The sequence below is a fragment of the Cupressus sempervirens genome, chromosome 4 (assembly GCF_028749045.1).
Source record: "Cupressus sempervirens isolate cs-2001-9-10 chromosome 4, ASM2874904v1, whole genome shotgun sequence".
NCBI lineage: Eukaryota > Viridiplantae > Streptophyta > Pinopsida > Cupressales > Cupressaceae > Cupressus > Cupressus sempervirens.
The window spans coordinates 215,286,138-215,302,686 of NC_143121.1; the positions used below are offsets into that span (position 1 = coordinate 215,286,138).

At 34.5% G+C, this 16,549-nt stretch overlaps 1 pseudogene; it reads left to right on the forward strand.

Annotated features, from left to right (window-relative positions):
• Positions 1-750: 750 nt before the first annotated feature.
• LOC149560758 (putative indole-3-pyruvate monooxygenase YUCCA8 pseudogene) lies at positions 751-14,080 on the forward strand (annotated as a pseudogene).
• Positions 14,081-16,549: the final 2,469 nt, after the last annotated feature.

Below are 16,549 nucleotides of genomic sequence, written 5' to 3' on the forward strand. Positions count from 1 at the left end.
CCTAGATGGGAGATTTATGAAATGTTATGGGTATCATTTTATGCTAGCCAACCACTTTAGGCACAGTGTTAAGATCAATTTTCCTTACTATCTGAAGCAGTCTCTTAGTATTTCTTTTCAAGCTATTTAGAATGACCCTAATGGTGAAAATGGTTTCCATGAGGGTCTCATGGTTCTCATCATGAATGTTTTAAAATCTAAGAGGATAGCGAGGAATAGAGGCTGCATGAAGGATGTTGATTATGAAATAGAAGGGAGCATCTTGGAGAAGGTTTATGACACTAAAACCCAAGATGAAGCTAAAGTGGGTGAGGAGAATTTGAACAAGGGCATTGGGGGTAGTTCAAAGAAGAAGAAAAGAGTGGTTGGTCACTTTGATTCAGAGAAGGAGAGTGATTTTGTGGAGGATTTCGTGAAAGATTATAAAAAGAAAAATGAGAATAAGGGTAAGAGGATTAAGGGAAGTTTGGTTGTGAGGGCTTCTTCCCCCTCAGATGATGAGACTTTAGCCCATAGGTTGGGAAGGAAAAGATATCCATCAAGATGTCTAGAGAAGCATTTTGGGTATAAAGGAGAGTCAGGGGATGAAGATTCTTAGGAATAGGGGATCTGCCCTAATTTTGGTGAGAATTATGAAGGTACACTAGGGGCTATTAAAGGGATACAGGTAACCCTAGTGCTATTATGAAATAAATAGAGGTTATGAAAAATCAAATACAGATGCTTGGTAGAGATATGAAAACTATAAGGATGGAAGTTGGGCATGCCAACAAAATTGCTCATGATGAACGTACTCTTGAACAACACATTGGTAGATTAATGGAGGTGTTCAAGAGTGCTAAAGATGTTAAAAAACTAATGCAGAAGATCCCACAACTAGAGGAAAAGAATAGGGCAATGGACAAAGATTTTACTGCCAACCAGGGAAAAATCACAAAGATGGAAGCCAAGATGAGCAACCTCAAAAAATTGATTAAACAAATGGCTGAGAATGTGAGTACTTTCCTAAAGAAATTGGAGATGGAGAAAGGTTAGGACTCCCCTCAGGCTATTGATAGTAAGGGTCCTAGTAAGTGCACTACGGCTCACTCAAAGAAGATTGAGGACATAGGCAAAAAGGACGAGGTGAAGGCAGTGGCTAAAAACATGCAGATTTTGGTAGATCGGGCTCTAGACCTGATCAAGGCTAATTAGCCAGTTCTTTTTTGTCTTGTTTGCTATCTTTTCAGCAGATCTCTTTATGACCTCTTCTTTGTTCTTCCTGGAGGTTTGTTTCATGTTTTCTCTTAATTTCTCTCTGTTTCTAGCTAGACTTTTTGTAAAAAGGTTTAGGGTCCTTTAAAACCTACTTTTACTTAATCAAAACAATTTTCTTAAAAGGAAGGGCTCTTTGTAATTATAACATCTAGTCGCAGATCATAATAACATCAAACATTACACTTATTTCCTTCTTCTAACACATTCAGCCCATGTATATCCAAGATTCAAAGAAAATATGTGAAGAAATAGTATGCCTACCCATTGTAAGGACAAAAAATTACATGCAAAATTGATCAAAACCTAGGTCTTTTATTAGTTGAAATAAACTTTGTTGATGATATTCTTCTGTGAAGTACAAAAAAATGGTAGAAAAGGGGAAACATCAAAAAAGTATGAACTGGAAGTCTAGCAAACTATTTTAGAAGAAATGTTATTTTCCATGTGTTGGTGCCACAAATTGCGGTGCTCAAATGGGACAAGGGTTACAACATACTTACCGCATAATCGATGGTGTTTTTTGACAGATGTTTTTGCTAATTTGAGGAGATCGACATACTATTCCTACATAGGTTTCCATTTCAACCCTTGAAAAGAAAAAGCATACGATAAGAAGGAGATGATAAATCTAATATTTAACCTTCAAATTCTGAAATCTTCAATTATTCAATCATAAGTCTAGAATCTTGAATAATTAGGACAAACTGTCTGCAAGAACATCAGAGTAAAAAAAGTAAACCTAAGTTGCAGATACAAACAAGAGGAAGGATTATGGCAATGTAAAAGCAATATATTTTGTGAAGTGGCAATAAAAATAAATTGAAAAAAGAAAACTTTAAACAATATTGAAGGGAAAACCTAATGTTCTAATCACCTAATCTCATCGTCTATTGAAGCACTCTGTTCAATGAACTTACCCAAATTGAATCACGAAATTGACTAATGTCATGAACATGTTGATTGTAATGGTTATCCATGCAAGTATGCATTAATTTCATGGATACCCTTTCCCTCTCTAACTATTCATATGCACTACAACTATCAAAAGTTGAGATTTTTTAATTTAATTTAATTTAATTTTTCCAGATTCTTTTATAAATTTGCAAAAACCTAGAAAATTCATCTTATCCAATCACAAAATAGAAAAATAATCTAAGATTAATAATTATTAAATAATTTCACATTGAACCTTAGCATTTTTTTATCATGTTAAGTCCAAAAATCCATGAAGACAAATCAATAAGAATGCCACCATGTTTCATCACTTGCCACCACCTCCTACATTGATTAAATATAGATTGGATATAATCTCAAGCATTTTATTGAAGTGAAAAAAATCACAATAGCTATTTCCTTAAGTGGCCCAATTAAGCATTGAATTTTTTGTTGAACACAATATCCTTAACAAATTCTAAAATTTGTGATGCTTTTAAACAACATGTGGATTGATTTTAGAGTATGCCAAATTCACATCCTGTCACACTTTCAACTTGAGAAATATGTAACATAGATGATTTTTGCACCTTAATTATGTGCATAATGCTTTAGAGCTTGTGATGGCCATTGACTACTTATAAATACAATGGTCTAGACAATGGTATCATAACAAAAGTTTTGTTGTAGAAGTACTACTATTGAGAGTACAAGGTAGCATGTTGGGCATTCCACTTGATTTGTATTTTGTTGTGTACAAATAATTATTTATGCCATTACTATCTTGTCTTGAGTATAGGATAGTTTTGAAAAATAGATTATTGGAAGAAGTGACTATCTATGGATTATAAAGGTCATGATCTAGACAACAAGAGTATCCCTAGTTTACAATTTTATGATGTGCACAAGACTAGCCTCATTGTACTTATGATGGAAAACTCTTCATATATACATATATATTAAGAATTTAGTGTGAAGTTAAAGGATTGTGGGATGCATTGATAATTGAGCTTATTAAATGTAAACATTACACTCTATTTCTATTAAAATAATCAATTACCATATTTATACAAGCAACATAACTTTAGTTGAATCACTTATTGGCTATTCCTTGAACCATTCCTTGGTGCAAGCGCTAGTTTACATTTTTGAGATGTAAATAATGAATCTGGAACTTTCTATAGCTCTTAGCACAGTAGTGATATATGCATGCATGTATTTATCAAATATGACATCAATGATATTATAAACAAACTAGTATTTCTTTTTTTCCATATAACTATGTGAAATATAATTGGTATCCTTTGTATATTCTATTTGTAAGTATTGTCTATTATGTCATTTCTCATTTATGAATAATGTCTTTATTCTTGTTTCTGATTTGGCAATAGTTTAATTTTTTTGGTAGGGTGTTAACTGATTTCATAATTTCATTATAAATATAGGAAGTAAATGACCAGGTAACTGATGTGCCTATAATGGGATTTGCCTCAACTCCCAAGACCTCAAGAGTATCATTAGTAACTACAAAAGGATTGCAAGAAGTAACAATTTTACTCACCTCTGAAGCCAATGTGTTGAACGATGAAATGAGCTTAAAACTTTATTACTTTATTTATCACCATACAAAAACCTATTTGGAGATACCATCCAAAGGGATTGGAGGAAACAACCAAATGATAAAAAGGGAGAACTCTTTAAAGATGTCTTAAAAATCTCGTAATCCTAGTTTTAATAGAGATTTTATTCTCGATATCGCATGTAAGTACATTCACACAAAAAGAGATAATCTAAGGTCAAAATTGGCAAAAAATTTGAAGTATCCACATCCATCTTGCATCATAGACTAAGTGACATGGGATGAATTAATAAAAGATGCCAAGTTTAAGAGGAAGGTTGATGACAATCCAAACTATATGCTATCTAAAAAAGGAGGTAAAAGACATCTTCATGATACAAGGATTGCATCCCAAGCTCGGTTGTCAAGGATTGGATCTCATAAATTTGGATCTGGAGGATATAATAGTGTTCATGGTGGCATGATAAGTTAATATTTAATTTGTTATATTTTATATTTCAATAAAAAGTCAAATTAATTGTATTTAATTAGTCATTGTACCTTATAAGTTTCATTTTCTTTGTTAATATAGATTCACCAATTTGAAATGGAGGCTTTAGACGAAGACTTAAAGTATGCTCTCCTACATGGTTCCCAAGGCCTTCGATAATATTTGATTAAATAAGGGGAGAATTTAATCACTAGTGATCAATTTAACGTAAGTAGTTAGTATATTTTATAACATGGATGAATTTAATTAGATATATCATGCTTTAATAGTTAAATTGTGTTGTGTATAGGCAACTCAAAAGTCAAACTCATCATGTGAAGCATCTGGCAGTGAGCACAAGGAGGAAATATATTCACATGATGCATTCAATAATTCTAAATTTGAGCATGCGACCATTGCTGAATCTCAAAAATTGAGAGACAACAATAACGAGGAACATGTTCATTGCAATGAACAATCTGAAACAACAATTCATCTAGTGCCTCGTAGAAGGAGAACAAAAAGGACAAGGATGGATAAAAACAATTCCTAGAAGATAAGATAAATCATAGAGTACATTTTGTAGGACATTTCCTTTTACTTATAAAAATAATGCATGCACTATTTCTAGGCTATATTTTTGCTAGTATTATTTGTGCATGCTTTGCTACATTTTGTTCTTGGAGATGCAACAAACTCTATTTTATATGTATAAGCTAATGAAGTAGTAGTAATTTGTGTTGTTTAATTAAGAACATTCAGTTGGTAATAGAGTCTTTGAACTCTTTGTATGTATCTTGTCTAATTTAGTTCTTTTCTACACATTTTTTGGTTAGATTCGAGGTTACCACATATTACAACAAATCCAAGTAATATTGTTATTCATTTCTAATATTCTTTTGGCTTATTTTGTGGTGTTGGGTATTGCTTGCCATTTCTAGTATAGGAGGTAAGTTGAAAAGATTTCATGTCATTTATCTTTGCTTTAACACATTTTTATTTCTATTATAAATCATTTTGTTCAGCTCCCAAATGAGTTGGTGTTGACTACTGTATTCTATTTCCAGTTTCAATAACATGAAATTTTACATGCAAATTTTCCATTTATGGCTGATATTGTCTCTTTAAATATAGGTTGGATATATATATTTATCTAAGCTGTCATATAATTTATGTCTAGATCTAGTTTTAGAGGTTAAAGATTGAATAGTTTCATTTTTCAAAATACCAACTCTTGCCTTTTACCTATTTATTATTGTTGTTTCATGATGCTGATTGCTTCTTTTGTCAAGTGTAGGAATAGTGAATAATGAGGCTAGTTGTTTCATTTGTATTGATTCTATGTTTTTGAAGATGGACTTGGTTGGTAAAAGGTGTAATAGTAATGATTTGGTGCATTTTATTAAAATATCATTTTTTAGACTTTTCCTATTACTGATTTTAGGTTTCTATATTAACACATATATTCTACAGCCTATGCAAATATCTATAAATCTATATGTCTATCATTAAACCTTGTATCTTCTTGTTTTGATTTGTTTGATTTAAGAAACAAGCTAAGAATGTAATGTTCTAGTGTGATTGCTAATACCCTTTTTCAAAGTTTGTTTGATAGGCTCTTGGTGAGACATCAACTTGGTTCAAAAGAAACTTGGCCATTAACATGCTAAGTGGTTATTCTACATGTTGTCAAGATGGGGGAGTGCAACTACCCTGTCAATGTGTTGAAGGTGAGTTAACAATGTTTTTTCTCCAATTCTTTGATTTCATAGAATCTATTTTTAAGTATAAAGAATGTCTCAGAATTATTTGTTGAATGTCAAGGACTAGTCTTGCTACTATTCATGCTTTTATTGGAGATGTTAAATGTTTATAGGCCTTTGTTTTCATTTTTCTTAACTTTCTCTGCACTTAATCCAAAATGTACAAGGATGGCTTAAATAGTTTGCAAACTATGTTCTACTAGATGAATAATGTATTCTAGTGTGGTTTGTACAACTTCCAACACCTACATACATATTTGATTTGTGGATGTAGGAAACATATGAATTTTAATAAAGTACTAGATACTTTTTACCATTTGGACAATTGGGATAATCTTTATTCCTTAGAATATATTTATTATAAAATTACCAATTCTTTTTAAAAGAGGGATTTGAAAGGTATATCTTATTATCTTTTTACCTTTCAATTTATGTAAATTAGAGATGTATTTGATGGTATTTGAACTAGAAATCTACTAGAATTAATGTGTTAGAGGGCTACAACTCATGTTTTTGGACCTAAAGTAGAAGATAGTACATCTGTACAATTTTTCAAGTTAGATGAGAAAACTAAAAAAGCCTCTTCGTTAACAAAACTGGAGGTATAGATTTTAATGGTGAGTGGGAGTAGAGAGAGTTCAGGTGAGAATTGGATTTTGAATTCCCCTAGACTAGGTGAATAGTCTGGGAATTCCCCTATCACATCTAGGGATGGTGAATCTAGGGATGCTGATGATGGTAGGTGCTTGGTGGATGCAGGAGGGGGGCCCAAGTAGAATAAAAAATGGTCAAGGTTTTTTAGGATTCAACCTATTGGAAAATCTGCTTTCTTGCTCGTCAGAGACATATCTATGAAGGATAAAGGTAAGTTCTCTATTAAAATTCCTAATTAGATCATTGATAGAAATATCTCTTGTATGGATTCCACTTTGGTAGGGTGCTTCATTGGAGCATGACCTAATATTGAAGATGTGCGTGCTTTTGTCCAAAGAAAATGGTGTTTGAAGGGTCAAGTGGATATTTCTGCTATGGCTAAAGGCTATCTTTCTTTTTGTTTCTCTTGTGATGAGGATAAGAGAGATATCTTGTGTAGTAGCCCTTGGGTTATGGGGAAGCATACCTTGCTATTACAAAAATGGACTCCAATCTTTACTTGCTAGATGATTCAGCTATTCAAGCCCCTATGTGGGTGAAACTTCATGGTCTCCCTCTTGAGTTCTAGTTGGAAGATGTTTTCAAAGGCATTGCCAATGCTTTTAGGGAACTCCTCTCTTTAGATCTGGTGACTATTTCTAGGAGGAGACTGAACTATGCCAAGTTTTGTGTTGGGCTATCCCATGGGATGGATCTTCTAGAATCTATTGCTATGAAATCTAAAGTTGGTGTTTGGGACCAGAGGATTGAGTATGAATCTGTCCCTTCTACATGCTTCCATTGCAAGAAAGTAGGTCACTAGGCTAAGCAAGGTCCTTTACTGAAAGGAAAACCTAAGAAGAGTAGAAAAATTTGAGTAAAGAAAGACCTATCTAAAGAGGTGGTGGTGGCAATTGAGGTGCCTGCTCCTCCAAAGGACCAAGTTCATATCGATAGCAACATTCTAGTGGTTGGAGTGGATGTTGCTTCTCACCAAAATCTCCTAGTACCGAATGATCTCTCAAAGGATGTTGGGGAGAATACAGACTTGAGAAATCATGTTCACGAGGATATTGATTTATCAATTCCCCCAAAGGAGCTTAATACTGCTACACCATTAAAAATGGAGTCTGATGTGGCTACCCCTTCCCAAGATCCTTTGGAGATTCTTGAGATTGGTAGAGGAATCACGAAGCTTTGGAGATTCCTTCAATGGAGGATAAGATTTCTATTTTAGATGGATCTCACAAGGAGACTTTACCCCGAGCTCCTATGTTGAAGGATAATTCCTTTGTTAGTGGAGTGGTTGACGACATTCTCACTATTTCGCATGTTGAGGAAGCAGTGTTGGAAAATGACAGTTTTGAGGGTAACTGGACAACAATAGGGAAATACTCTAGGGGCAGAAAGAAAATTTATAAAAAAGATGAGGACTCTCCCCCAGTGAAAAATAGTAAGGGATCCAAAGTTGATTCTAAGCCTACTAAGGGCAAGTTTGGTTCGTCTAAGAATGGTGTAGTCACTATCAAGAATGGTGATGTTGGGTCTTCTCCATCTTCTACTGGTAGACCTTCTAATCAACAAAAAAGAACAATTGAGGCTATTAAGAGCATTGCAGATGGAAGTTAAAGAATCATCCTTGAATATAAACACTTTGTTAAATTATGAAGATCATCTCATGAAATATTCAAGGCTTAAATAACCCTCACAAACATGATATTTAACAAAATATTATTAGGGATAATAGACCTGACATTTTTGTTATTTAGGAAACTAAGATGCTCAAGGATAAGCTGGAATGCCTTTCTATCTTTAAGGGAGGAAAGATTATTGGAAGTGATTTTGATGGAGCTTCAGGTGGTTTGATAGTTTTTTGGTTTAATAAATAGATTCAAGGGGAACTCATTTATCAAATTAGAAATATGATTAATGTGTGTTTCATTAATTCAAAAGACAATTTTAGTTGGGTCCTTACTAATGTTTATGCCCCCAATACCAAATGGGGGAGGAAGGCTCTGTGGGAAGAAATTTATAATCAGAGAAAGCTTTTTGCTGAGGATAAGTGGTTGGTGATAGGAGATTTTAGTACCCCCTTAAAGGAAGTAGAAAAATTGGGAGGCAATCAGACCAATCTAGACAACAGATTAGATCTTACGAACTTTATTGACTCTCATATGCTACAAGATCTTGATTTACATGGGATTGAGTACACATGGATGAATAGAAGAACTAGTAAGGATCTAATTTAGGTCAGGCTAAACAGTGCCCTTATCAGAAATGAATGGATTTTGAATTATAAATGTTCACTCAATGCTCAGGTTCAAGTGGGTTCTGATCACTACCTTATCTTCTTTTCTGCTGACACTATTAATTTTAAAAAGAATTTTCTTTTTAGATTTGAAAAAATGTGGACCCTTCATCCTAATTTGGAGAGCCTCATTCAGGAGTGGTGGAACATTAATTTTGAGGGAACAACTATGTTTAGAGTGGTAGCTAAATTGAAAAATGTCAAGAAACACATTAAAATTTGGAATAAAACTACCTTTGGTAATATTTTTGAGAACAAATACAAGATTATGGAGGAGCTTAAGGACATTCAAGATATGATTCTAGCCGATGATTAGGAGATGGTCTCTAGGGAAGAGGAGAGTGATAAACTAGTTGAACTTCATGATCTTACAACATGCTCATGAGGGGGTCACAATTTGTTTTAATGTTAAGCTTGGCATTTTTTTAATATAAAATTTAGGGTATTAAGAAGTTTGAACAAAACAAAAAACTTACATAGGAACAATATATTGTGCATCAAAAAAATAATGGTAAAATATTAAGTAATCATTTAGGAATAATGAGATTTAATTAACATTTTAGACCTCATCATATTTAAAAATTAACTTTCCAATGATTTTAGTCTATTTGAAATTTACATAAGAATAAAATAGATATTGGCCCCTATAAAAAAATGCATAAAAGAATTGCAATTAATGATATAGGAGCAATTCTAAAGGCTGTTAAGCAGTGATATAATGGATTGTGCAAATCAAATTTACCATCTTAAGAATATAGTTGCACATATTACATTAGTTTTACTAGTGTAAATGTGTATAAATTTTTTACTACAAAATTAGGTTGTAGGAACTTTGAAGAAAATTATAATTGAACTGAGAATAATAAAAATGTGTACCTAATTTTATTTTGCAAAAAATATTGGGTAATTATTTAGGATTCTTGTTAAACTCATGAACACATATTAGGCATTAATGAAATTTCCATAGGAGAAATAGAAATGGGAGCGAAAGAGAATGTATGAAAGAAATGTCATGTAATTATTTTATAATAGTTTTCTATTATAAATTTTATTCTTTGTATATTAATTATTTAGTCTGTTGGCTAATAGGTAAATTTTACACTATTTATTTTCTTTTTTAACTAATGCATTATTTACCAAAATTAGGTACTTATAAACACATATTTATTTCATTTTTTCTTACAAAATTTTCCCACCTTTATGAATTATATTTATATTACAAAAAATATATTAATAATGTGTTGTGCTTAATAATAATGTAAGTGGTACAAGATACATTCTAATAGTTTGACTAGGTACCAATCCAAATAGAAAGACAAAAAGTTATGAAGTTTAAGATATATAAGATAAGTTTAATGATCATTTTAAATTTCCACCTTTATTAACAAATATTTGCATCATTCTACAAATAAAATAAATCATTATTTAACATTGCAAATTCGTTCAACATTTCTCTTGAATCATCTTAACTGTACAACATTGTCAATGTCAATACCACTTAGCATTCTAGATTTCCCTAACTATATTATTTTTTTCTATTTTTGTTGAAAATTAAAAAATATAATAAGGTGTGGTGAAAAATATAAACCAATTAACTAATACGTCCAACAAACATATACTATACAAAAATACTTTGGTACTAGTTATATAAATGAGGAATATTTAAACTCTACCAAATTATGATAAATTCAATGATGTCACTACACGTACACAATAACATTGCATTCCATAATTCAACGATTTAAAAATAAAATGTCTTCCCATTTTGATTTCCCTTTGAAGTGATTGAACGTAATCTATCTAACGACAAACCAATTGTCATGTTCTTTTAAAAATTATTTGAGAGAGTTTTAGAAAATAAGGCTTTTCAATTGTTGCCTACATCGGATTTCACACCTTAACGATATAATTGACTTATTCTAATTTGAAATATGAACATACAATCTATACAAATCACTTAAAATCTTCAGGTTAAGCATAGTCAAAATTTGACGTGCACGGATACATAAAACTCTAATATTAAATCAGACAGCAGTATTTTAGATACGAGAGAATAGAGAACGACAATTGAGTAAATTTTTTGTAAATATTTAACAATATAGAATTGCGAGAATTTGGTACTCAATAAGATAAAAGGTTAATATGTACTGCAATGCAATCCAACAATCAGTGATTGCAATTTCCTGTATCACTGTACGCAAGGAAATGGTCAAGAAAGCTAATAAAGAACAATTAAAAGGGTAAAATGTAGATGATGAACAATTCAAAGGGCAAAAGGACAAGCCATGATCACGTGTCACACTAACTAGTTTAATATATGGCTTCTGAAAACTACAGAGGATCGGCGCAGATTCGACTTTGCTCGAAAGTCAAATGTTTCTCACAAGGAAAAAGTCGTGGCCTCGCTCCTACCTAACTTTATAATGCTTCCCCACTTAAGAATTATTTCAAGCGATGACATCGCTCCAACCTAACTTGACAACGCATCCACACTTAGGCTGGGTCCTATGGAAGTCAGCTTCCTTAAAAATAGAGCTGCATTTGCTGATGCTTAACACTAACCACATTCACATGATCTTTTGTATCAAAGCTCTATCTCTAATTGTCCTACCCTAGGTTCAACTTAACATTCTCAGTGTTGTCTTCAAGGTTGAGATTGACATCCCTTTTGGACATCCTCTTCTTTTATCCCCCACATAGGAAAGAGATTCCTCAAATTTAGAATGAACAAGTAGTAAATTTTAAACTCAGGTGCCGAGTTAGCACCATCCACACTTGATGGTGCCGAGTGATAAGCAACAAGTGCCGAATGAGCTCAGCACACAAAGGAAAATGCAGTAGGTGTCGAGTTAGCTCAGCACTCAAAGAACCAATGGATGCTGAGTAAGCTTGGCTCCAATTGAAAAATATATATAATTTAGAAAAATTCTAATGTGAATGCTTTCACTATTAAAACCAGAGAGCCAAGTTTTAACCTATCAACCAAGTTTCTCAAAGACAATGAATAGAAGAGAAAGAACAATAGATTCAAGTATGCCTGCTTGCTTTTATATTCAACTGAGATTTAAACTATTACAAAATCTAGGAGCATTTGGCTTCAACCAAAAAAACCCTATAATGGTACAACTTCAAACTTTAATAAACTTTAAACTTGCAGCTCTAATGGCTGCATACAATGGTGCCTGGAGCAATCACTGCTTCAACAGGACGAACTCAACAAAACGTTAAACTTACAGAATGATCAGAGAAGAGACACGTGCATCTAGAGGCACGATATGAACTTCCTTCTATCTCTGCACTCTAACGAATAGATCTGTTGATCACTTCTCTCTTCTTCCTTCTCTGTAATTTTTGAGCTCTTTCACTTCTACTCTCTGTCTAGTCGAATGAATCTGATCATTGCTTTTTGTCTTCTGACCTAAAACTTTTTTCCCTCTCATTTCCAAATTTGAAAAATCTCACCTACCCGTATTAATTTTTCTGTCTATTCTGCAATCCGTCAGGGGTGGTAGGTAGGCATTTGGCTCCAGGGGCAAGACAACCACTGCATTAAATTCCAACAAAATTTTCCCCAAAGTTGGCTGATTTTGGGATGGCCAAGCTGGTTGGCAAAGATTTCAACTGGGTCCTGACAACAATGAGAGGAACAAGGGGTCACTTGGCCCTAGAGTGGCTCTTAGGTCTTCGAATAACTCCAAAGGTTGATGTGTACAGTTATGGTAGGACTTTCCTTGAAATCATTTCTAGCTGAAGGAATCTTGAAATGAGCGTTTTAGATTCAAAAAAGCATTATTTTTTTGTCATCTTGACTACATTTGCCAACGTGACCCTCTAGAACTTCTACCATACTTACATACCAAGCGCTACTACTACTACTCATAGAGTCATTTAGCTTGTGATCAACGTGAACCCTTTTCACAACTGAGCCTTTTTTTTTTTTGTTTCTTCCTCCAAACATACGGACCGCTTCTGTGAGCAAGTTGGGAAGGAGGAAAACGATGACTACCTAAACAGGAAGAGGTGTGTTTGGGTGAATGGCCCTGTTATCTTTGGAGCGAGCCCTTTTGGCCTAGCTACTGGAGCCTGATTGAAAGAGCAAGGAGTGCCCTCCATCATACTTGAGAAAGCTGATTGCATAGCCTCTCTCTAGTAGTGTAGGACCTACAATAGACTCAACCTCCATCTCCCCAAACAATTCTGCGAGCTCCCCAGAATGCCATTTCCTAAAGATTTCCACACTTATCCTTCCAAGTCGCAGATCATAGACTACTTACAATCCTACGCTAGGGAGTTTGAACTCAATCCCAGGTTCAACGAGTGCATCCGGTCTGCCAAGTATAACGAAACCCGTGGTTTGTGGAGAGTTAGCACCAAGAGCAGTTTATGCGAGTTTGAGTACATTCGTCGTTGGCTGATTGTTGCCATCGGAGAGAATGCTGAGCCAGTGATTCCAGATATTGCTGGTGCCAAGTGCTTTAGAGGGTAGATTGTTCATGCCTGAGAGTAAAAAAATTGTGCAAGCTATCAAGGGAAGAAGTTGCGCGTGGTTGGATGTGGTAACAGTGGAATGGAAGTCAGTCTGGACTTTGCCAACCACAATGCCACCTTGTTTCAACTTTTATTTAGCTAAAGTATCTTCATTATTGAGCTGTGAAAGCTTGAGCCTTGAAATGTTAACTGGAACGTGGCAATCAATTTTTGAGCATTTTATCATTTTTTATCCATTGTGGCATGTGGATTCGGGAATTGTGGAATTGAAATGTGTTCTTCGGAATGCGCAGGTACATGTGCTGCCACGAGAGATGTTTGGGAAGTCCACTTTCAAAGTGGCCATGGCAATGATGAGATAGCTCCCACTATGGCTCATGGACCGCTTTCTTTTGTTTATTGCCTGGTTGATGCTTGGCTGCACCGGGAGTTTGGGCCTCACTGCGAGGCCGAAAATTGGGCCTATAGAGCTCAAGAATGTACCAGGAAAGAACCCTGTTATGGACGTGCGAGCCTTGAAAAAGATAAGGAGTGGCAACAATCAGCAAAAGGCAATGCACTTGGCTTTCTCAAGTATGATGGAGGGCTCCAGTAGCCAAGCCAGAAGTGATAAAAAATTAGAATACAACAAACAAAGGAGAAAACCATAGAGAGGAGAAGCCATGGAGAAACTCAAAATGGGCTCTGCTGATCACAGATCCAGCTTATTCTATTTATAATCAAATGCATATTAAATGTTGTAGCAAAGAGTTGGCATTACAATTAATACTGGATTGTGAGGCTGGTGTATTAGCTACTGTTTGGACAGCTGCACATGGGAAATGAGTGGTTTGTGTTGATCACTGACCACTGAATGTTCTGGAACATGCTGAATAATTAATTTATTCTAACAAGAAGGGCCCGCTTCAACGATAATGGGGCCATTCACCCAAACACAACTCTTCCTGTTCAGGTAGTCATCGTTTGCCTCCTTCCCAACTTGCTCACAGAAACGGCCCATATGTTTGGAGGAAGAAAGAAAACAAAACAAAGGCTTGGTTGTGAAAAGGGTTCACAGTGATCACAAGCTAAATGACTCTATGACTAGTAGTAGTAGCGCTTGGTATGCAAGTAGTAGTAGTAGAAGTTTCAGAGGGTCCTGTTGGCAAATGAAATCAAGAGTGTCTAGTTATAGAAGAAGCCAGAAGAGCCATTGTAGTAGGGTTGCTATGCATTGAAGAGGATGAAAATGTGAGGCCAACAATGGGACAAGTATTGCGGATGTTGGAAGGTAAGATGGAGCTTCCAACTCTGCAGATTCTGAGTGATAGTGATTGTGATTTGATTGCTTGAAATAGTTTCTAAGGTAGGGATCCTATTGGGGGGCTATAGGTCTATTTTTTAGGTACAAGATGTCTCATAAGAAATTTTTTGAGGGGTTACAAGGTTAATTAGATTTATTTTTTTTTTATAATAGGAGCCTAGCTTTTCTAGGAAGTGGATGAAAATGGGGTGGGGCTGGAAATAGCCCTACCAGCTTAGGGAGAAATCTAGCCATTTGTCAAAAACTGAGACTTTAAAACTAAAAAAGTCTTTTATCATAAAATAAAATTTAGAAAGCTTTTTCTACGAGTTCAAACTCAAATTACAAAATCCATAGGACTGCTCAGCTTACAAATTTACTAAAAAATCTCAGCAAATGCAGCTCTATTTTAAGGAAGCTGACTTCCATGGGACCCAGCTTAAGTGTGGATGCGTTGTCAAGTTAGGTTGGAGCGATGTTATCGCTTGAAATAATTCTTAAGTGGGGAAGCATTATGAAGTTAGGTAGGAGCGAGGCCACAACTTTTTCCTTGTGAGAAACATTTGACTTTCGAGCAAAGTCGAATCTGCGTTGATCCTCTGTAGTTTTCAGAAGCCATATATTAAACTAGTTAGTGTTACACGTGATCATGGCTTGTCCTTTTGCCCTTTGAATTGTTCATCATGTACATTTTACCCTTTTAATTGTTCTTTATTAGCTTTCTTGACCATTTCCTATCAATGGTTAACAACCTTTAGAATTGCTCCTATATCATTAATTGCAATTCTTTTATGCATTTTTTTGAGGGGCCAATATCTATTTTGTTCTTATGTAAATTTCAAATAGACTAAAATCATTGGAAAGTCAATTTTTAAATATGATGAGGTCGAAAAAATTAATTAAATCTTATTATTCCTAAATGTTTACTTAATATTTTGCCATTATTTTTTTGATGCACAATATATTGTTCCTATGTAATTTTTTTGTTTTGTTCAAACTTCTTAATACCCTAAATTTTATATTAAAAAAAATACCAAGAGTAACATTAACACAAATTGTGACCCCCTCATGAATACCAAGTTCCAACCTCTAAGATATTTATCTACCAAGATTCATGGTACTCTGGTTTGTAACTCTATTAACCTTGTGAACAGATGGAAAAGACTTTACAATCAGGAAAATCCTTGAACAAGGCTACTTAAATAGAGCTTCAAGAGATGTTATAGAATTTTCGTATCCTTTCTATCCCATTGGAGGATTCTTTGGTATGGAAACTTACCCCCTCTTGAGAGTTCATGGTGAAATAGTCTTATGCTTGTTGTCTTGAGGGTGGTGAAGCCCTGAAGGAATGGAAAAATGTTTGGAACCCTTGGATCTTGCCATGGATAAATTTGATTTGGTGGACAACTATACTTGGGGAAATTCTTACCATTAACAATCTACAAAAGAGAGGATTCTATCTAGCTAGCTATTGTGTGCAATGTTATCACACAATGGAATCCATTCAACACCTCCTTATACATTGTCCCTTTGTTATGGAAGTTTGGAAGGAGGTTCTCTCTTTATGGGAGATTCAGTGTTTCTTCAATGAGAAACTCTGTTAGTTTGTTAATTGGGATGATCCCTCTACCTACCCATACCTCAAAACCTTCTAGAGAGTCATCCACCCTTATGTGGCATGGAAAATTTGGAAGGAACAAAAAAATCACATATTTCAAGATAAGGTTGCACCTAGTGAGGTGGTGGCTCAACAAGTGATAAGGCTATTGAAAGATTGTAGTAGGATCTGGCATTGGAAACCCTCCTTGAACCCCCTGAGGGACTAAGATATCTGATG